The sequence below is a fragment of the Ambystoma mexicanum genome, chromosome 7p (assembly GCF_040938575.1).
Source record: "Ambystoma mexicanum isolate Mex_15411 chromosome 7p, UKY_AmexF1_1, whole genome shotgun sequence".
Lineage (NCBI taxonomy): Eukaryota > Metazoa > Chordata > Amphibia > Caudata > Ambystomatidae > Ambystoma > Ambystoma mexicanum.
In genome coordinates, this window is record NC_090939.1 from 812,476,825 (window position 1) to 812,499,109 (window position 22,285).

Consider the following 22,285-nt stretch of genomic DNA (forward strand, 5'->3'; position numbering starts at 1 on the left):
CAGAGCTCTCTGACACAGATTTTGGCCCACCAACATTTTCTGGACTTAGGGGGTCTAGGATGCCTCTAAACCCCTTTTTGCCACCTCCAAAGTTTTCTACATTTTTGCAGGCCTAAGATGCACTTTAAGGCATTTTTGGGCTGCTAACATTTTCAGAACTTTCAGGGGTGTAGTATGCATTTTTTGTGCCAAAAATATTTTTGGGAATTTCAGTGGTCTAGGATGCGGGTTAATGCCTGTGTCACTATGCAAATGTTTTTGGGACATTCAGGGCTCTCTGACACAATTTTTGGGCCACCAACATCTTCTGGACTTTAGGGGGTCTAGGATGCCTGTAAACCCGTTTTTTGGTCCTTCAACGTTTTCAACATTTTTGCAGGCCTAAAATGCATTTTAAGGCATTTTTGGGCTGCTAACATTTTCAGAACTTTCAGGGGTGTAGTATGCATTTTTTGTGCCAAAAATATTTTTGGGAATTTCAGTGGTCTAGGATGCGGGTTAATGCGCCTTTCAGGCTGTAAATGTTTTTGGGACATTCTGGGCTCTCTGACACCATTTTTGGCCGACCAACATTTTCTGGACTTTAGGGGGTCTAGGATGCCTGTAAACCCCTTTTTTGGGCCTCCAAAGTTTTCAACATTTTTGCAGGCCTAAATGCATTTTAAGGCCTTTTTTGGGCTGCTAACATATTCTGAGCTTTCAGGGGTGTAGGATGCATTTTTCTTGCCAAAAATATTATTGGGAATTTCAGTGGTCTAGGATGCGGGTTAATGCCCCTTTCAGGCTGACAATGTTGTTGGGACATTCAGAGCTCTCTGACACAGATTTTGGCCCACCAACATTTTCTGGACTTTAGGGGGTCTAGGATGCCTGTAAACCCCTTTTTTGGTCCTTCAAAGTTTTCAACATTTTTACAGGCCTAAAATGCATTTTAAGGCCTTTTTAAGGCTGCTAACATATTCTGAGCTTTCAGGGGTGTAGGATGCATTTTTCGTGCCAAAAATATTTTTGGGAATTTCAGTGGTCTAGGATGCGGGTTAATGCCAGTTTCACTCTGCAAATGTTTTTGGGACATTCAGAGCTCTCTGACACCATTTTTGGGCCACCAACATTTTCTGGACTTTAGGGGGTCTAGGATGCCTGTAAACCCCTTTTTTGGGCCTCCAAAGTTTTCAACATTTTTACAGGCCTAAAATGCATTTTAAGGCCTTTTTAAGGCTGCTAACATATTCTGAGCTTTCAGGGGTGTAGGATGCATTTTTCGTGCCAAAAATATTTTTGGGAATTTCAGTGGTCTAGGATGCGGGTTAATGCCCGTTTCACTCTGCAAATGTTTTTGGGACATTCAGAGCTCTCTGACACCATTTTTGGGCCACCAACATTTTCTGGACTTTAGGGGGTCTAGGATGCCTGTAAACCCCTTTTTTGGTCCTTCAAAGTTTTCAACATTTTTGCAGGCCTAAAATGCATTTTAAGGCATTTTTGGGCTGCTAACATTTTGAGAACTTTCAGGGGTGAAGTATGCATTTTTTGTGCCAAAAATATTTTTGGGAATTTCAGTGACCTAGAATGCGGGTTAATGCCCCTTTGAGGTTGCAAATGTTTTTGGGACATTCAGAGCTCTCTGACACAGATTTTGGCCCACCAACATTTTCCGGACTTTAGGGGGTCTAGGATGCCTGTAAACCCCTTTTTTGGTCCTTCAAAGTTTTCAACATTTTTGCAGGCCTAAAATGCATTTTAAGGCCCTTTTTGGGCTGCTAACATATTCTGAGCTTTCAGGGGTGTAGGATGCATTTTTCGTGCCAAAAATATTTTTGGGAATTTCAGTGGTCTAGGATGCGGGTTAATGCCCCTTTCAGGCTGCAAATGTTTTTGGGACATTCAGAGCTCTCTGACACAGATTTTGGCCCACCAACATTTTCTGGCCTTTGGGGGGTCTAGGATGCCTGTAAACCCCTTTTTTGGACCTTCAAAGTTTTCAACATTTTTGCAGGCCTAAGAAGCATTTTAACTCCTTTTTTTGAGCTGCCAACATTTTCTGATCTTTCAGGGTTGTAGGATGCATTTTTTGTGCCAAAAATATTTTGGGGAATTTCAGTGGTCTAGGATGCGACTTAATGCCCCTTTCAGGCTGCAAATGTTTTTGAAACGTTCAGGGCTCTCTGACACCATTTTTGGGCCATCAACATTTTCTGGAGTTTAGGGGGTCTAGGATGCCTGTAAACCCCTTTTTTGGTCCTTCAAAGTTTTCAACATTTTTGCAGGCCTAAAATGCATTTTAAGGCCTTTTTTGTGCTGCTAACATATTCTGAGCTTTCAGGGGTGTAGGATGCATTTTTCTTGCCAAAAATATTATTGGGAATTTCAGTGGTCTAGTATGCGGGGTAATGCCCCTTTCAGGCTGACAATGTTGTTGGGACAGTCAGAGATCTCTGACACAAATTTTGGCCCACCAACATTTTCTGGACTTTAGGGGGTCTAGGGTGCCTCTAAACCCCTTTTTTCCACCTCCAAAGTTGTCTACATTTTTGCAGGCCTAAGATGAACTTTAAGGCATTTTTGGGCTGCTAACATATTCTGAGCTTTCAGGGGTGTAGGATGCATTTTTCGTGCCAAAAATATTTTTGGGAATTTCAGTGGTCTAGGATGCGGGTTAATGCCCGTTTCAGGCTGCAAATGTTTTTGAAACATTCAGGGCTCTCTGACACCATTTTCGGGCCACCAACATTTTCTGGAGTTTAGGGGGTCTAGGATGCCTGTAAACCCCTTTTTTGGTCCTTCAAAGTTTTCAACATTTTTGCAGGCCTAAAATGCATTTTAAGGCCTTTTTTGTGCTGCTAACATATTCTGAGCTTTCAGGGGTGTAGGATGCATTTTTCTTGCCAAAAATATTATTGGGAATTTCAGTGGTCTAGGATGCGGGTTAATGCCCCTTTCAGGCTGACAATGTTGTTGGGACATTCAGAGCTCTCTGACACAGATTTTGGCCCACCAACATTTTCTGGACTTAGTGGGTCTAGGATGCCTCTAAACCCCTTTTTGCCACCTCCAAAGTTTTCTACATTTTTGCAGGCCTAAGATGCACTTTAAGGCATTTTTGGGCTGCTAACATTTTCAGAACTTTCAGGGGTGTAGTATGCATTTTTTGTGCCAAAAATATTTTTGGGAATTTCAGTGGTCTAGGATGCGGGTTAATGCCTGTGTCACTATGCAAATGTTTTTGGGACATTCAGGGCTCTCTGACACAATTTTTGGGCCACCAACATCTTCTGGACTTTAGGGGGTCTAGGATGCCTGTAAACCCGTTTTTTGGTCCTTCAACGTTTTCAACATTTTTGCAGGCCTAAAATGCATTTTAAGGCATTTTTGGGCTGCTAACATTTTCAGAACTTTCAGGGGTGTAGTATGCATTTTTTGTGCCAAAAATATTTTTGGGAATTTCAGTGGTCTAGGATGCGGGTTAATGCGCCTTTCAGGCTGTAAATGTTTTTGGGACATTCAGGGCTCTCTGACACCATTTTTGGCCGACCAACATTTTCTGGACTTTAGGGGGTCTAGGATGCCTGTAAACCCCTTTTTTGGGCCTCCAAAGTTTTCAACATTTTTGCAGGCCTAAAATGCATTTTAAGGCCTTTTTAAGGCTGCTAACATATTCTGAGCTTTCAGGGGTGTAGGATGCATTTTTCTTGCCAAAAATATTATTGGGAATTTCAGTGGTCTAGTATGCGGGTTAATGCCCCTTTCAGGCTGACAATGTTGTTGGGACATTCAGAGCTCTCTGACACAGATTTTGGCCCACCAACATTTTCTGGACTTTAGGGGGTCTAGGATGCCTGTAAACCCCTTTTTTGGTCCTTCAAAGTTTTCAACGTTTTTACAGGCCTAAAATGCATTTTAAGGCCTTTTTAAGGCTGCTAACATATTCTGAGCTTTCAGGGGTGTAGGATGCATTTTTCGTGCCAAAAATATTTTTGGGAATTTCAGTGGTCTAGGATGCGGGTTAATGCCAGTTTCACTCTGCAAATGTTTTTGGGACATTCAGAGCTCTCTGACACCATTTTTGGGCCACCAACATTTTCTGGACTTTAGGGGGTCTAGGATGCCTGTAAACCCCTTTTTTGGGCCTCCAAAGTTTTCAACATTTTTACAGGCCTAAAATGCATTTTAAGGCCTTTTTAAGGCTGCTAACATATTCTGAGCTTTCAGGGGTGTAGGATGCATTTTTCGTGCCAAAAATATTTTTGGGAATTTCAGTGGTCTAGGATGCGGGTTAATGCCCGTTTCACTCTGCAAATGTTTTTGGGACATTCAGAGCTCTCTGACACCATTTTTGGGCCACCAACATTTTCTGGACTTTAGGGGGTCTAGGATGCCTGTAAACCCCTTTTTTGGTCCTTCAAAGTTTTCAACATTTTTGCAGGCCTAAAATGCATTTTAAGGCATTTTTGGGCTGCTAACATTTTGAGAACTTTCAGGGGTGAAGTATGCATTTTTTGTGCCAAAAATATTTTTGGGAATTTCAGTGACCTAGAATGCGGGTTAATGCCCCTTTGAGGTTGCAAATGTTTTTGGGACATTCAGAGCTCTCTGACACAGATTTTGGCCCACCAACATTTTCCGGACTTTAGGGGGTCTAGGATGCCTGTAAACCCCTTTTTTGGGCCTCCAAAGTTTTCAACATTTTTACAGGCCTAAAATGCATTTTAAGGCCTTTTTAAGGCTGCTAACATATTCTGAGCTTTCAGGGGTGTAGGATGCATTTTTCGTGCCAAAAATATTTTTGGGAATTTCAGTGGTCTAGAATGCGGGTTAATGCCCCTTTCAGGCTGCAAATGTTTTTGGGACATTCAGGGTTCTCTGACACCATTTTTGGGCCACAACCATTTTCTGGACTTTAGGGGGTCTAGGATGCCTCTAAACCCCTTTTTTCCACCTCCAAAGTTTTCTACATTTTTGCAGGCCTAATATGCACTTTAAGGCATTTTTTGGGCTGCTAACATTTTCAGAACTTTCAGGGGTGTTGTATGCATTTTCTGTGCCAAAAATATTTTTGGGAATTTCAGTGGTCTAGGATGCGGGTTAATGCCCTTTTCATTCTGCAAATGTTTATGGGGCATTCAGAGCTCTCTGACATAGATTTTGGCCCACCAACATTTTCTGGACTTTCGGGGGTCTAGGATGCCTGTAAACCCCTTTTTTGGACCTTCAAAGTTTTCAACATTTTTGCAGGCCTAAAATGCATTTTAGGGCATTTTTGGGCAGCTAACATTTTCAGAACTTTCAGGGGTGTTGTATGCATTTTCTGTGCCAAAAATATTTTTGGGAATTTCAGTGGTCTAGGATGCGGGTTAATGCCCTTTTCATTCTGCAAATGTTTATGGGGCATTCAGAGCTCTCTGACATAGATTTTGGCCCACCAACATTTTCTGGACTTTAGGGGGTCTAGGATGCCTGTAAACCCCTTTTTTGGACCTTCAAAGTTTTCAACATTTGTGTAGGCATAAGATGCATTTTAAGTCCTTTTTTTTGAGATGCCAACATTTTCTGATCTTTCAGGGTTGTAGGATGCATTTTTTGTGCCAAAAATATTTTTGGGAATTTCAGTATTCTGGGATGTGGGTTAGTGCCACTTTCAGGCTGCAAATGTTTTTTGGACATTCAGAGCTCTCTGACACCGAGTTTGGCCCACCAACATTTACTGGACTTTAGGGGGTCTAGGATGCCTGTAAACCCCTTTTTTGGTCCTTCAAAGTTTTCAACATTTTTGCAGGCCTAAAATGCATTTTAAGTCCTTTTTTTGAGCTGCAAACATTTTCTGATCTTTCAGGGTTGTAGGATGCATTTTTTGTGCCAAAAATATTTTTGGGGAATTTCAGTGGTCTAGGATGCGACTTAATGCCCCTTTCAGGCTGCAAATGTTTTTGAAACGTTCAGGGCTCTCTGACACCATTTTTGGGCCATCAACATTTTCTGGAGTTTAGGGGGTCTAGGATGCCTGTAAACCCCTTTTTTGGTCCTTCAAAGTTTTCAACATTTTTGCAGGCCTTTCTTGTGCTGCTAACATATTCTGAGCTTTCAGGGGTGTAGGATGCATTTTTCTTGCCAAAAATATTATTGGGAATTTCAGTGGTCTAGTATGCGGGGTAATGCCCCTTTCAGGCTGACAATGTTGTTGGGACAGTCAGAGATCTCTGACACAAATTTTGGCCCACCAACATTTTCTGGACTTTAGGGGGTCTAGGGTGCCTCTAAACCCCCTTTTTCCACCTCCAAAGTTGTCTACATTTTTGCAGGCCTAAGATGAACTTTAAGGCATTTTTGGGCTGCTAACATATTCTGAGCTTTCAGGGGTGTAGGATGCATTTTTCGTGCCAAAAATATTTTTGGGAATTTCAGTGGTCTAGGATGCGGGTTAATGCCCGTTTCAGGCTGCAAATGTTTTTGAAACATTCAGGGCTCTCTGACACCATTTTTGGGCCACCAACATTTTCTGGAGTTTAGGGGGTCTAGGATGCCTGTAAACCCCTTTTTTGGTCCTTCAAAGTTTTCAACATTTTTGCAGGCCTAACATGCATTTTAAGGCCTTTTTTGTGCTGCTAACATATTCTGAGCTTTCAGGGGTGTAGGATGCATTTTTCTTGCCAAAAATATTATTGGAAATTTCAGTGGTCTAGGATGCGGGTTAATGCCCCTTTCAGGCTGACAATGTTGTTGGGACATTCAGAGCTCTCTGACACAGATTTTGGCCCACCAACATTTTCTGGACTTAGGGGGTCTAGGATGCCTCTAAACCCCTTTTTGCCACCTCCAAAGTTTTCTACATTTTTGCAGGCCTAAGATGCACTTTAAGGCATTTTTGGGCTGCTAACATTTTCAGAACTTTCAGGGGTGTAGTATGCATTTTTTGTGCCAAAAATATTTTTGGGAATTTCAGTGGTCTAGGATGCGGGTTAATGCCTGTGTCACTATGCAAATGTTTTTGGGACATTCAGGGCTCTCTGACACAATTTTTGGGCCACCAACATCTTCTGGACTTTAGGGGGTCTAGGATGCCTGTAAACCCGTTTTTTGGTCCTTCAACGTTTTCAACATTTTTGCAGGCCTAAAATGCATTTTAAGGCATTTTTGGGCTGCTAACATTTTCAGAACTTTCAGGGGTGTAGTATGCATTTTTTGTGCCAAAAATATTTTTGGGAATTTCAGTGGTCTAGGATGCGGGTTAATGCGCCTTTCAGGCTGTAAATGTTTTTGGGACATTCAGGGCTCTCTGACACCATTTTTGGCCGACCAACATTTTCTGGACTTTAGGGGGTCTAGGATGCCTGTAAACCCCTTTTTTGGGCCTCCAAAGTTTTCAACATTTTTGCAGGCCTAAATGCATTTTAAGGCCTTTTTTGGGCTGCTAACATATTCTGAGCTTTCAGGGGTGTAGGATGCATTTTTCTTGCCAAAAATATTATTGGGAATTTCAGTGGTCTAGGATGCGGGTTAATGCCCCTTTCAGGCTGACAATGTTGTTGGGACATTCAGAGCTCTCTGACACAGATTTTGGCCCACCAACATTTTCTGGACTTTAGGGGGTCTAGGATGCCTGTAAACCCCTTTTTTGGTCCTTCAAAGTTTTCAACATTTTTACAGGCCTAAAATGCATTTTAAGGCCTTTTTAAGGCTGCTAACATATTCTGAGCTTTCAGGGGTGTAGGATGCATTTTTCGTGCCAAAAATATTTTTGGGAATTTCAGTGGTCTAGGATGCGGGTTAATGCCAGTTTCACTCTGCAAATGTTTTTGGGACATTCAGAGCTCTCTGACACCATTTTTGCGCCACCAACATTTTCTGGACTTTAGGGGGTCTAGGATGCCTGTAAACCCCTTTTTTGGGCCTCCAAAGTTTTCAACATTTTTACAGGCCTAAAATGCATTTTAAGGCCTTTTTAAGGCTGCTAACATATTCTGAGCTTTCAGGGGTGTAGGATGCATTTTTCGTGCCAAAAATATTTTTGGGAATTTCAGTGGTCTAGGATGCGGGTTAATGCCCGTTTCACTCTGCAAATGTTTTTGGGACATTCAGAGCTCTCTGACACCATTTTTGGGCCACCAACATTTTCTGGACTTTAGGGGGTCTAGGATGCCTGTAAACCCCTTTTTTGGTCCTTCAAAGTTTTCAACATTTTTGCAGGCCTAAAATGCATTTTAAGGCATTTTTGGGCTGCTAACATTTTGAGAACTTTCAGGGGTGAAGTATGCATTTTTTGTGCCAAAAATATTTTTGGGAATTTCAGTGACCTAGAATGCGGGTTAATGCCCCTTTGAGGTTGCAAATGTTTTTGGGACATTCAGAGCTCTCTGACACAGATTTTGGCCCACCAACATTTTCCGGACTTTAGGGGGTCTAGGATGCCTGTAAACCCCTTTTTTGGGCCTCCAAAGTTTTCAACATTTTTACAGGCCTAAAATGCATTTTAAGGCCTTTTTAAGGCTGCTAACATATTCTGAGCTTTCAGGGGTGTAGGATGCATTTTTCGTGCCAAAAATATTTTTGGGAATTTCAGTGGTCTAGGATGCGGGTTAATGCCCCTTTCAGGCTGCAAATGTTTTTGGGACATTCAGGGTTCTCTGACACCATTTTTGGGCCACAACCATTTTCTGGACTTTAGGGGGTCTAGGATGCCTCTAAACCCCTTTTTTCCACCTCCAAAGTTTTCTACATTTTTGCAGGCCTAAGATGCACTTTAAGGCATTTTTTGGGCTGCTAACATTTTCAGAACTTTCAGGGGTGTTGTATGCATTTTCTGTGCCAAAAATATTTTTGGGAATTTCAGTGGTCTAGGATGCGGGTTAATGCCCTTTTCATTCTGCAAATGTTTATGGGGCATTCAGAGCTCTCTGACATAGATTTTGGCCCACCAACATTTTCTGGACTTTCGGGGGTCTAGGATGCCTGTAAACCCCTTATTTGGACCTTCAAAGTTTTCAACATTTGTGTAGGCATAAGATGCATTTTAAGTCCTTTTTTTTGAGATGCCAACATTTTCTGATCTTTCAGGGTTGTAGGATGCATTTTTTGTGCCAAAAATATTTTTGGGAATTTCAGTGTTCTGGGGTGTGGGTTAGTGCCACTTTCAGGCTGCAAATGTTTTTGGGACATTCAGAGCTCTCTGACACCGAGTTTGGCCCACCAACATTTACTGGACTTTAGGGGGTCTAGGATGCCTGTAAACCCCTTTTTTGGTCCTTCAAAGTTTTCAACATTTTTGCAGGCCTAAAATGCATTTTAAGGCCCTTTTTGGGCTGCTAACATATTCTGAGCTTTCAGGGGTGTAGGATGCATTTTTCGTGCCAAAAATATTTTTGGGAATTTCAGTGGTCTAGGATGCGGGTTAATGCCCCTTTCAGGCTGCAAATGTTTTTGGGACATTCAGAGCTCTCTGACACAGATTTTGGCCCACCAACATTTTCTGGCCTTTAGGGGGTCTAGGATGCCTGTAAACCCCTTTTTTGGACCTTCAAAGTTTTCAACATTTGTGCAGGCCTAAGAAGCATTTTAAGTCCTTTTTTTGAGCTGCCAACATTTTCTGATCTTTCAGGGTTGTAGGATGCATTTTTTGTGCCAAAAATATTTTGGGGAATTTCAGTGGTCTAGGATGCGACTTAATGCCCCTTTCAGGCTGCAAATGTTTTTGAAACGTTCAGGGCTCTCTGACACCATTTTTGGGCCATCAACATTTTCTGGAGTTTAGGGGGTCTAGGATGCCTGTAAACCCCTTTTTTGGTCCTTCAAAGTTTTCAACATTTTTGCAGGCCTAAAATGCATTTTAAGGCCTTTTTTGTGCTGCTAACATATTCTGAGCTTTCAGGGGTGTAGGATGCATTTTTCTTGCCAAAAATATTATTGGGAATTTCAGTGGTCTAGTATGCGGGGTAATGCCCCTTTCAGGCTGACAATGTTGTTGGGACAGTCAGAGATCTCTGACACAAATTTTGGCCCACCAACATTTTCTGGAATTTAGGGGGTCTAGGGTGCCTCTAAACCCCTTTTTTCCACCTCCAAAGTTGTCTACATTTTTGCAGGCCTAAGATGAACTTTAAGGCATTTTTGGGCTGCTAACATATTCTGAGCTTTCAGGGGTGTAGGATGCATTTTTCGTGCCAAAAATATTTTTGGGAATTTCAGTGGTCTAGGATGCGGGTTAATGCCCGTTTCAGGCTGCAAATGTTTTTGAAACATTCAGGGCTCTCTGACACCATTTTTGGGCCACCAACATTTTCTGGAGTTTAGGGGGTCTAGGATGCCTGTAAACCCCTTTTTTGGTCCTTCAAAGTTTTCTACATTTTTGCAGGCCTAAAATGCACTTTAAGGCATTTTTGGGCTGCTAACATTTTCAGAACTTTCAGGGGTGTAGTATGCATTTTTTGTGCCAAAAATATTTTTGGGAATTTCAGTGGTCTAGGATGCGGGTTAATGCCTGTGTCACTATGCAAATGTTTTTGGGACATTCAGGGCTCTCTGACACAATTTTTGGGCCACCAACATCTTCTGGACTTTAGGGGGTCTAGGATGCCTGTAAACCCGTTTTTTGGTCCTTCAACGTTTTCAACATTTTTGCAGGCCTAAAATGCATTTTAAGGCATTTTTGGGCTGCTAACATTTTCAGAACTTTCAGGGGTGTAGTATGCATTTTTTGTGCCAAAAATATTTTTGGGAATTTCAGTGGTCTAGGATGCGGGTTAATGCGCCTTTCAGGCTGTAAATGTTTTTGGGACATTCAGGGCTCTCTGACACCATTTTTGGCCGACCAACATTTTCTGGACTTTAGGGGGTCTAGGATGCCTGTAAACCCCTTTTTTGGGCCTCCAAAGTTTTCAACATTTTTGCAGGCCTAAAATGCATTTTAAGGCCTTTTTTGGGCTGCTAACATATTCTGAGCTTTCAGGGGTGTAGGATGCATTTTTCTTGCCAAAAATATTATTGGGAATTTCAGTGGTCTAGTATGCGGGGTAATGCCCCTTTCAGGCTGACAATGTTGTTGGGACAGTCAGAGATCTCTGACACAAATTTTGGCCCACAACCATTTTCTGGACTTTAGGGGGTCTAGGATGCCTCTAAACCCCTTTTTTCCACCTCCAAAGTTTTCTACATTTTTGCAGGCCTAAGATGCACTTTAAGGCATTTTTTGGGCTGCTAACATTTTCAGAACTTTCAGGGGTGTTGTATGCATTTTCTGTGCCAAAAATATTTTTGGGAATTTCAGTGGTCTAGGATGCGGGTTAATGCCCTTTTCATTCTGCAAATGTTTATGGGGCATTCAGAGCTCTCTGACATAGATTTTGGCCCACCAACATTTTCTGGACTTTCGGGGGTCTAGGATGCCTGTAAACCCCTTATTTGGACCTTCAAAGTTTTCAACATTTGTGTAGGCATAAGATGCATTTTAAGTCCTTTTTTTTGAGATGCCAACATTTTCTGATCTTTCAGGGTTGTAGGATGCATTTTTTGTGCCAAAAATATTTTTGGGAATTTCAGTGTTCTGGGGTGTGGGTTAGTGCCACTTTCAGGCTGCAAATGTTTTTGGGACATTCAGAGCTCTCTGACACCGAGTTTGGCCCACCAACATTTACTGGACTTTAGGGGGTCTAGGATGCCTGTAAACCCCTTTTTTGGTCCTTCAAAGTTTTCAACATTTTTGCAGGCCTAAAATGCATTTTAAGGCCCTTTTTGGGCTGCTAACATATTCTGAGCTTTCAGGGGTGTAGGATGCATTTTTCGTGCCAAAAATATTTTTGGGAATTTCAGTGGTCTAGGATGCGGGTTAATGCCCCTTTCAGGCTGCAAATGTTTTTGGGACATTCAGAGCTCTCTGACACAGATTTTGGCCCACCAACATTTTCTGGCCTTTAGGGGGTCTAGGATGCCTGTAAACCCCTTTTTTGGACCTTCAAAGTTTTCAACATTTGTGCAGGCCTAAGAAGCATTTTAAGTCCTTTTTTTGAGCTGCCAACATTTTCTGATCTTTCAGGGTTGTAGGATGCATTTTTTGTGCCAAAAATATTTTGGGGAATTTCAGTGGTCTAGGATGCGACTTAATGCCCCTTTCAGGCTGCAAATGTTTTTGAAACGTTCAGGGCTCTCTGACACCATTTTTGGGCCATCAACATTTTCTGGAGTTTAGGGGGTCTAGGATGCCTGTAAACCCCTTTTTTGGTCCTTCAAAGTTTTCAACATTTTTGCAGGCCTAAAATGCATTTTAAGGCCTTTTTTGTGCTGCTAACATATTCTGAGCTTTCAGGGGTGTAGGATGCATTTTTCTTGCCAAAAATATTATTGGGAATTTCAGTGGTCTAGTATGCGGGGTAATGCCCCTTTCAGGCTGACAATGTTGTTGGGACAGTCAGAGATCTCTGACACAAATTTTGGCCCACCAACATTTTCTGGAATTTAGGGGGTCTAGGGTGCCTCTAAACCCCTTTTTTCCACCTCCAAAGTTGTCTACATTTTTGCAGGCCTAAGATGAACTTTAAGGCATTTTTGGGCTGCTAACATATTCTGAGCTTTCAGGGGTGTAGGATGCATTTTTCGTGCCAAAAATATTTTTGGGAATTTCAGTGGTCTAGGATGCGGGTTAATGCCCGTTTCAGGCTGCAAATGTTTTTGAAACATTCAGGGCTCTCTGACACCATTTTTGGGCCACCAACATTTTCTGGAGTTTAGGGGGTCTAGGATGCCTGTAAACCCCTTTTTTGGTCCTTCAAAGTTTTCTACATTTTTGCAGGCCTAAAATGCACTTTAAGGCATTTTTGGGCTGCTAACATTTTCAGAACTTTCAGGGGTGTAGTATGCATTTTTTGTGCCAAAAATATTTTTGGGAATTTCAGTGGTCTAGGATGCGGGTTAATGCCTGTGTCACTATGCAAATGTTTTTGGGACATTCAGGGCTCTCTGACACAATTTTTGGGCCACCAACATCTTCTGGACTTTAGGGGGTCTAGGATGCCTGTAAACCCGTTTTTTGGTCCTTCAACGTTTTCAACATTTTTGCAGGCCTAAAATGCATTTTAAGGCATTTTTGGGCTGCTAACATTTTCAGAACTTTCAGGGGTGTAGTATGCATTTTTTGTGCCAAAAATATTTTTGGGAATTTCAGTGGTCTAGGATGCGGGTTAATGCGCCTTTCAGGCTGTAAATGTTTTTGGGACATTCAGGGCTCTCTGACACCATTTTTGGCCGACCAACATTTTCTGGACTTTAGGGGGTCTAGGATGCCTGTAAACCCCTTTTTTGGGCCTCCAAAGTTTTCAACATTTTTGCAGGCCTAAAATGCATTTTAAGGCCTTTTTTGGGCTGCTAACATATTCTGAGCTTTCAGGGGTGTAGGATGCATTTTTCTTGCCAAAAATATTATTGGGAATTTCAGTGGTCTAGTATGCGGGGTAATGCCCCTTTCAGGCTGACAATGTTGTTGGGACAGTCAGAGATCTCTGACACAAATTTTGGCCCACCAACATTTTCTGGAATTTAGGGGGTCTAGGGTGCCTCTAAACCCCTTTTTTCCACCTCCAAAGTTGTCTACATTTTTGCAGGCCTAAGATGAACTTTAAGGCATTTTTGGGCTGCTAACATATTCTGAGCTTTCAGGGGTGTAGGATGCATTTTTCGTGCCAAAAATATTTTTGGGAATTTCAGTGGTCTAGGATGCGGGTTAATGCCCGTTTCAGGCTGCAAATGTTTTTGAAACATTCAGGGCTCTCTGACACCATTTTTGGGCCACCAACATTTTCTGGAGTTTAGGGGGTCTAGGATGCCTGTAAACCCCTTTTTTGGTCCTTCAAAGTTTTCTACATTTTTGCAGGCCTAAAATGCACTTTAAGGCATTTTTGGGCTGCTAACATTTTCAGAACTTTCAGGGGTGTAGTATGCATTTTTTGTGCCAAAAATATTTTTGGGAATTTCAGTGGTCTAGGATGCGGGTTAATGCCTGTGTCACTATGCAAATGTTTTTGGGACATTCAGGGCTCTCTGACACAATTTTTGGGCCACCAACATCTTCTGGACTTTAGGGGGTCTAGGATGCCTGTAAACCCGTTTTTTGGTCCTTCAACGTTTTCAACATTTTTGCAGGCCTAAAATGCATTTTAAGGCATTTTTGGGCTGCTAACATTTTCAGAACTTTCAGGGGTGTAGTATGCATTTTTTGTGCCAAAAATATTTTTGGGAATTTCAGTGGTCTAGGATGCGGGTTAATGCGCCTTTCAGGCTGTAAATGTTTTTGGGACATTCAGGGCTCTCTGACACCATTTTTGGCCGACCAACATTTTCTGGACTTTAGGGGGTCTAGGATGCCTGTAAACCCCTTTTTTGGGCCTCCAAAGTTTTCAACATTTTTGCAGGCCTAAAATGCATTTTAAGGCCTTTTTTGGGCTGCTAACATTTTCAGAACTTTCAGGGGTGTTGTATGCATTTTCTGTGCCAAAAATATTTTTGGGAATTTCAGTGGTCTAGGATGCGGGTTAATGCCCTTTTCATTCTGCAAATGTTTATGGGGCATTCAGAGCTCTCTGACATAGATTTTGGCCCACCAACATTTTCTGGACTTTAGGGGGTCTAGGATGCCTGTAAACCCCTTTTTTGGACCTTCAAAGTTTTCAACATTTTTGCAGGCCTAAAATGCATTTTAGGGCATTTTTGGGCAGCTAACATTTTCAGAACTTTCAGGGGTGTTGTATGCATTTTCTGTGCCAAAAATATTTTTGGGAATTTCAGTGGTCTAGGATGCGGGTTAATGCCCTTTTCATTCTGCAAATGTTTATGGGGCATTCAGAGCTCTCTGACATAGATTTTGGCCCACCAACATTTTCTGGACTTTAGGGGGTCTAGGATGCCTGTAAACCCCTTTTTTGGACCTTCAAAGTTTTCAACATTTGTGTAGGCATAAGATGCATTTTAAGTCCTTTTTTTTGAGATGCCAACATTTTCTGATCTTTCAGGGTTGTAGGATGCATTTTTTGTGCCAAAAATATTTTTGGGAATTTCAGTATTCTGGGATGTGGGTTAGTGCCACTTTCAGGCTGCAAATGTTTTTTGGACATTCAGAGCTCTCTGACACCGAGTTTGGCCCACCAACATTTACTGGACTTTAGGGGGTCTAGGATGCCTGTAAACCCCTTTTTTGGTCCTTCAAAGTTTTCAACATTTTTGCAGGCCTAAAATGCATTTTAAGTCCTTTTTTTGAGCTGCAAACATTTTCTGATCTTTCAGGGTTGTAGGATGCATTTTTTGTGCCAAAAATATTTTTGGGGAATTTCAGTGGTCTAGGATGCGGGTTAATGCCCCTTTCAGGCTGACAATGTTGTTGGGACATTCAGAGCTCTCTGACACAGATTTTGGCCCACCAACATTTTCTGGACTTTAGGGGGTCTAGGATGCCTGTAAACCCCTTTTTTGGTCCTTCAAAGTTTTCAACATTTTTACAGGCCTAAAATGCACTTTAAGGCCTTTTTAAGGCTGCTAACATATTCTGAGCTTTCAGGGGTGTAGGATGCATTTTTCGTGCCAAAAATATTTTTGGGAATTTCAGTGGTCTAGGATGCGGGTTAATGCCAGTTTCACTCTGCAAATGTTTTTGGGACATTCAGAGCTCTCTGACACCATTTTTGCGCCACCAACATTTTCTGGACTTTAGGGGGTCTAGGATGCCTGTAAACCCCTTTTTTGGGCCTCCAAAGTTTTCAACATTTTTACAGGCCTAAAATGCATTTTAAGGCCTTTTTAAGGCTGCTAACATATTCTGAGCTTTCAGGGGTGTAGGATGCATTTTTCGTGCCAAAAATATTTTTGGGAATTTCAGTGGTCTAGGATGCGGGTTAATGCCCGTTTCACTCTGCAAATGTTTTTGGGACATTCAGAGCTCTCTGACACCATTTTTGGGCCACCAACATTTTCTGGACTTTAGGGGGTCTAGGATGCCTGTAAACCCCTTTTTTGGTCCTTCAAAGTTTTCAACATTTTTGCAGGCCTAAAATGCATTTTAAGGCATTTTTGGGCTGCTAACATTTTGAGAACTTTCAGGGGTGAAGTATGCATTTTTTGTGCCAAAAATATTTTTGGGAATTTCAGTGACCTAGAAACCGGGTTAATGCCCCTTTGAGGTTGCAAATGTTTTTGGGACATTCAGAGCTCTCTGACACAGATTTTGGCCCACCAACATTTTCCGGACTTTAGGGGGTCTAGGATGCCTGTAAACCCCTTTTTTGGGCCTCCAAAGTTTTCAACATTTTTACAGGCCTAAAATGCATTTTAAGGCCTTTTTAAGGCTGCTAACATATTCTGAGCTTTCAGGGGTGTAGGATGCATTTTTCGTGCCAAAAATATTTTTGGGAATTTCAGTGGTCTAGGATGCGGGTTAATGCCCCTTTCAGGCTGCAAATGTTTTTGGGACATTCAGGGTTCTCTGACACCATTTTTGGGCCACAACCATTTTCTGGACTTTAGGGGGTCTAGGATGCCTCTAAACCCCTTTTTTCCACCTCCAAAGTTTTCTACATTTTTGCAGGCCTAAGATGCACTTTAAGGCATTTTTTGGGCTGCTAACATTTTCAGAACTTTCAGGGGTGTTGTATGCATTTTCTGTGCCAAAAATATTTTTGGGAATTTCAGTGGTCTAGGATGCGGGTTAATGCCCTTTTCATTCTGCAAATGTTTATGGGGCATTCAGAGCTCTCTGACATAGATTTTGGCCCACCAACATTTTCTGGACTTTCGGGGGTCTAGGATGCCTGTAAACCCCTTATTTGGACCTTCAAAGTTTTCAACATTTGTGTAGGCATAAGATGCATTTTAAGTCCTTTTTTTTGAGATGCCAACATTTTCTGATCTTTCAGGGTTGTAGGATGCATTTTTTGTGCCAAAAATATTTTTGGGAATTTCAGTGTTCTGGGGTGTGGGTTAGTGCCACTTTCAGGCTGCAAATGTTTTTGGGACATTCAGAGCTCTCTGACACCGAGTTTGGCCCACCAACATTTACTGGACTTTAGGGGGTCTAGGATGCCTGTAAACCCCTTTTTTGGTCCTTCAAAGTTTTCAACATTTTTGCAGGCCTAAAATGCATTTTAAGGCCCTTTTTGGGCTGCTAACATATTCTGAGCTTTCAGGGGTGTAGGATGCATTTTTCGTGCCAAAAATATTTTTGGGAATTTCAGTGGTCTAGGATGCGGGTTAATGCCCCTTTCAGGCTGCAAATGTTTTTGGGACATTCAGAGCTCTCTGACACAGATTTTGGCCCACCAACATTTTCTGGCCTTTAGGGGGTCTAGGATGCCTGTAAACCCCTTTTTTGGACCTTCAAAGTTTTCAACATTTGTGCAGGCCTAAGAAGCATTTTAAGTCCTTTTTTTGAGCTGCCAACATTTTCTGATCTTTCAGGGTTGTAGGATGCATTTTTTGTGCCAAAAATATTTTGGGGAATTTCAGTGGTCTAGGATGCGACTTAATGCCCCTTTCAGGCTGCAAATGTTTTTGAAACGTTCAGGGCTCTCTGACACCATTTTTGGGCCATCAACATTTTCTGGAGTTTAGGGGGTCTAGGATGCCTGTAAACCCCTTTTTTGGTCCTTCAAAGTTTTCAACATTTTTGCAGGCCTAAAATGCATTTTAAGGCCTTTTTTGTGCTGCTAACATATTCTGAGCTTTCAGGGGTGTAGGATGCATTTTTCTTGCCAAAAATATTATTGGGAATTTCAGTGGTCTAGTATGCGGGGTAATGCCCCTTTCAGGCTGACAATGTTGTTGGGACAGTCAGAGATCTCTGACACAAATTTTGGCCCACCAACATTTTCTGGAATTTAGGGGGTCTAGGGTGCCTCTAAACCCCTTTTTTCCACCTCCAAAGTTGTCTACATTTTTGCAGGCCTAAGATGAACTTTAAGGCATTTTTGGGCTGCTAACATATTCTGAGCTTTCAGGGGTGTAGGATGCATTTTTCGTGCCAAAAATATTTTTGGGAATTTCAGTGGTCTAGGATGCGGGTTAATGCCCGTTTCAGGCTGCAAATGTTTTTGAAACATTCAGGGCTCTCTGACACCATTTTTGGGCCACCAACATTTTCTGGAGTTTAGGGGGTCTAGGATGCCTGTAAACCCCTTTTTTGGTCCTTCAAAGTTTTCTACATTTTTGCAGGCCTAAAATGCACTTTAAGGCATTTTTGGGCTGCTAACATTTTCAGAACTTTCAGGGGTGTAGTATGCATTTTTTGTGCCAAAAATATTTTTGGGAATTTCAGTGGTCTAGGATGCGGGTTAATGCCTGTGTCACTATGCAAATGTTTTTGGGACATTCAGGGCTCTCTGACACAATTTTTGGGCCACCAACATCTTCTGGACTTTAGGGGGTCTAGGATGCCTGTAAACCCGTTTTTTGGTCCTTCAACGTTTTCAACATTTTTGCAGGCCTAAAATGCATTTTAAGGCATTTTTGGGCTGCTAACATTTTCAGAACTTTCAGGGGTGTAGTATGCATTTTTTGTGCCAAAAATATTTTTGGGAATTTCAGTGGTCTAGGATGCGGGTTAATGCGCCTTTCAGGCTGTAAATGTTTTTGGGACATTCAGGGCTCTCTGACACCATTTTTGGCCGACCAACATTTTCTGGACTTTAGGGGGTCTAGGATGCCTGTAAACCCCTTTTTTGGGCCTCCAAAGTTTTCAACATTTTTGCAGGCCTAAAATGCATTTTAAGGCCTTTTTTGGGCTGCTAACATATTCTGAGCTTTCAGGGGTGTAGGATGCATTTTTCTTGCCAAAAATATTATTGGGAATTTCAGTGGTCTAGTATGCGGGGTAATGCCCCTTTCAGGCTGACAATGTTGTTGGGACAGTCAGAGATCTCTGACACAAATTTTGGCCCACCAACATTTTCTGGAATTTAGGGGGTCTAGGGTGCCTCTAAACCCCTTTTTTCCACCTCCAAAGTTGTCTACATTTTTGCAGGCCTAAGATGAACTTTAAGGCATTTTTGGGCTGCTAACATATTCTGAGCTTTCAGGGGTGTAGGATGCATTTTTCGTGCCAAAAATACTTTTGGGAATTTCAGTGGTCTAGGATGCGGGTTAATGCCCGTTTCAGGCTGCAAATGTTTTTGAAACATTCAGGGCTCTCTGACACCATTTTTGGGCCACCAACATTTTCTGGAGTTTAGGGGGTCTAGGATGCCTGTAAACCCCTTTTTTGGTCCTTCAAAGTTTTCTACATTTTTGCAGGCCTAAAATGCACTTTAAGGCATTTTTGGGCTGCTAACATTTTCAGAACTTTCAGGGGTGTAGTATGCATTTTTTGTGCCAAAAATATTTTTGGGAATTTCAGTGGTCTAGGATGCGGGTTAATGCCTGTGTCACTATGCAAATGTTTTTGGGACATTCAGGGCTCTCTGACACAATTTTTGGGCCACCAACATCTTCTGGACTTTAGGGGGTCTAGGATGCCTGTAAACCCGTTTTTTGGTCCTTCAACGTTTTCAACATTTTTGCAGGCCTAAAATGCATTTTAAGGCATTTTTGGGCTGCTAACATTTTCAGAACTTTCAGGGGTGTAGTATGCATTTTTTGTGCCAAAAATATTTTTGGGAATTTCAGTGGTCTAGGATGCGGGTTAATGCGCCTTTCAGGCTGTAAATGTTTTTGGGACATTCAGGGCTCTCTGACACCATTTTTGGCCGACCAACATTTTCTGGACTTTAGGGGGTCTAGGATGCCTGTAAACCCCTTTTTTGGGCCTCCAAAGTTTTCAACATTTTTGCAGGCCTAAAATGCATTTTAAGGCCTTTTTTGGGCTGCTAACATATTCTGAGCTTTCAGGGGTGTAGGATGCATTTTTCTTGCCAAAAATATTATTGGGAATTTCAGTGGTCTAGTATGCGGGTTAATGCCCCTTTCAGGCTGACAATGTTGTTGGGACATTCAGAGCTCTCTGACACAGATTTTGGCCCACCAACATTTTCTGGACTTTAGGGGGTCTAGGATGCCTGTAAACCCCTTTTTTGGTCCTTCAAAGTTTTCAACGTTTTTACAGGCCTAAAATGCATTTTAAGGCCTTTTTAAGGCTGCTAACATATTCTGAGCTTTCAGGGGTGTAGGATGCATTTTTCGTGCCAAAAATATTTTTGGGAATTTCAGTGGTCTAGGATGCGGGTTAATGCCAGTTTCACTCTGCAAATGTTTTTGGGACATTCAGAGCTCTCTGACACCATTTTTGGGCCACCAACATTTTCTGGACTTTAGGGGGTCTAGGATGCCTGTAAACCCCTTTTTTGGGCCTCCAAAGTTTTCAACATTTTTACAGGCCTAAAATGCATTTTAAGGCCTTTTTAAGGCTGCTAACATATTCTGAGCTTTCAGGGGTGTAGGATGCATTTTTCGTGCCAAAAATATTTTTGGGAATTTCAGTGGTCTAGGATGCGGGTTAATGCCAGTTTCACTCTGCAAATGTTTTTGGGACATTCAGAGCTCTCTGACACCATTTTTGGGCCACCAACATTTTCTGGACCTTAGGGGGTCTAGGATGCCTGTAAACCCCTTTTTTGGGCCTCCAAAGTTTTCAACATTTTTACAGGCCTAAAATGCATTTTAAGGCCTTTTTAAGGCTGCTAACATATTCTGAGCTTTCAGGGGTGTAGGATGCATTTTTCGTGCCAAAAATATTTTTGGGAATTTCAGTGGTCTAGGATGCGGGTTAATGCCCGTTTCACTCTGCAAATGTTTTTGGGACATTCAGAGCTCTCTGACACCATTTTTGGGCCACCAACATTTTCTGGACTTTAGGGGGTCTAGGATGCCTGTAAACCCCTTTTTTGGTCCTTCAAAGTTTTCAACATTTTTGCAGGCCTAAAATGCATTTTAAGGCATTTTTGGGCTGCTAACATTTTGAGAACTTTCAGGGGTGAAGTATGCATTTTTTGTGCCAAAAATATTTTTGGGAATTTCAGTGACCTAGAATGCGGGTTAATGCCCCTTTGAGGTTGCAAATGTTTTTGGGACATTCAGAGCTCTCTGACACAGATTTTGGCCCACCAACATTTTCCGGACTTTAGGGGGTCTAGGATGCCTGTAAACCCCTTTTTTGGGCCTCCAAAGTTTTCAACATTTTTACAGGCCTAAAATGCATTTTAAGGCCTTTTTAAGGCTGCTAACATATTCTGAGCTTTCAGGGGTGTAGGATGCATTTTTCGTGCCAAAAATATTTTTGGGAATTTCAGTGGTCTAGAATGCGGGTTAATGCCCCTTTCAGGCTGCAAATGTTTTTGGGACATTCAGGGTTCTCTGACACCATTTTTGGGCCACAACCATTTTCTGGACTTTAGGGGGTCTAGGATGCCTCTAAACCCCTTTTTTCCACCTCCAAAGTTTTCTACATTTTTGCAGGCCTAAGATGCACTTTAAGGCATTTTTTGGGCTGCTAACATTTTCAGAACTTTCAGGGGTGTTGTATGCATTTTCTGTGCCAAAAATATTTTTGGGAATTTCAGTGGTCTAGGATGCGGGTTAATGCCCTTTTCATTCTGCAAATGTTTATGGGGCATTCAGAGCTCTCTGACATAGATTTTGGCCCACCAACATTTTCTGGACTTTAGGGGGTCTAGGATGCCTGTAAACCCCTTTTTTGGACCTTCAAAGTTTTCAACATTTGTGTAGGCATAAGATGCATTTTAAGTCCTTTTTTTTGAGATGCCAACATTTTCTGATCTTTCAGGGTTGTAGGATGCATTTTTTGTGCCAAAAATATTTTTGGGAATTTCAGTGTTCTGGGATGTGGGTTAGTGCCACTTTCAGGCTGCAAATGTTTTTGGGACATTCAGAGCTCTCTGACACCGAGTTTGGCCCACCAACATTTACTGGACTTTAGGGGGTCTAGGATGCCTGTAAACCCCTTTTTTGGTCCTTCAAAGTTTTCAACATTTTTGCAGGCCTAAAATGCATTTTAAGGCCCTTTTTGGGCTGCTAACATATTCTGAGCTTTCAGGGGTGTAGGATGCATTTTTCGTGCCAAAAATATTTTTGGGAATTTCAGTGGTCTAGGATGCGGGTTAATGCCCCTTTCAGGCTGCAAATGTTTTTGGGACATTCAGAGCTCTCTGACACAGATTTTGGCCCACCAACATTTTCTGGCCTTTAGGGGGTCTAGGATGCCTGTAAACCCCTTTTTTGGACCTTCAAAGTTTTCAACATTTGTGCAGGCCTAAGAAGCATTTTAAGTCCTTTTTTTGAGCTGCCAACATTTTCTGATCTTTCAGGGTTGTAGGAT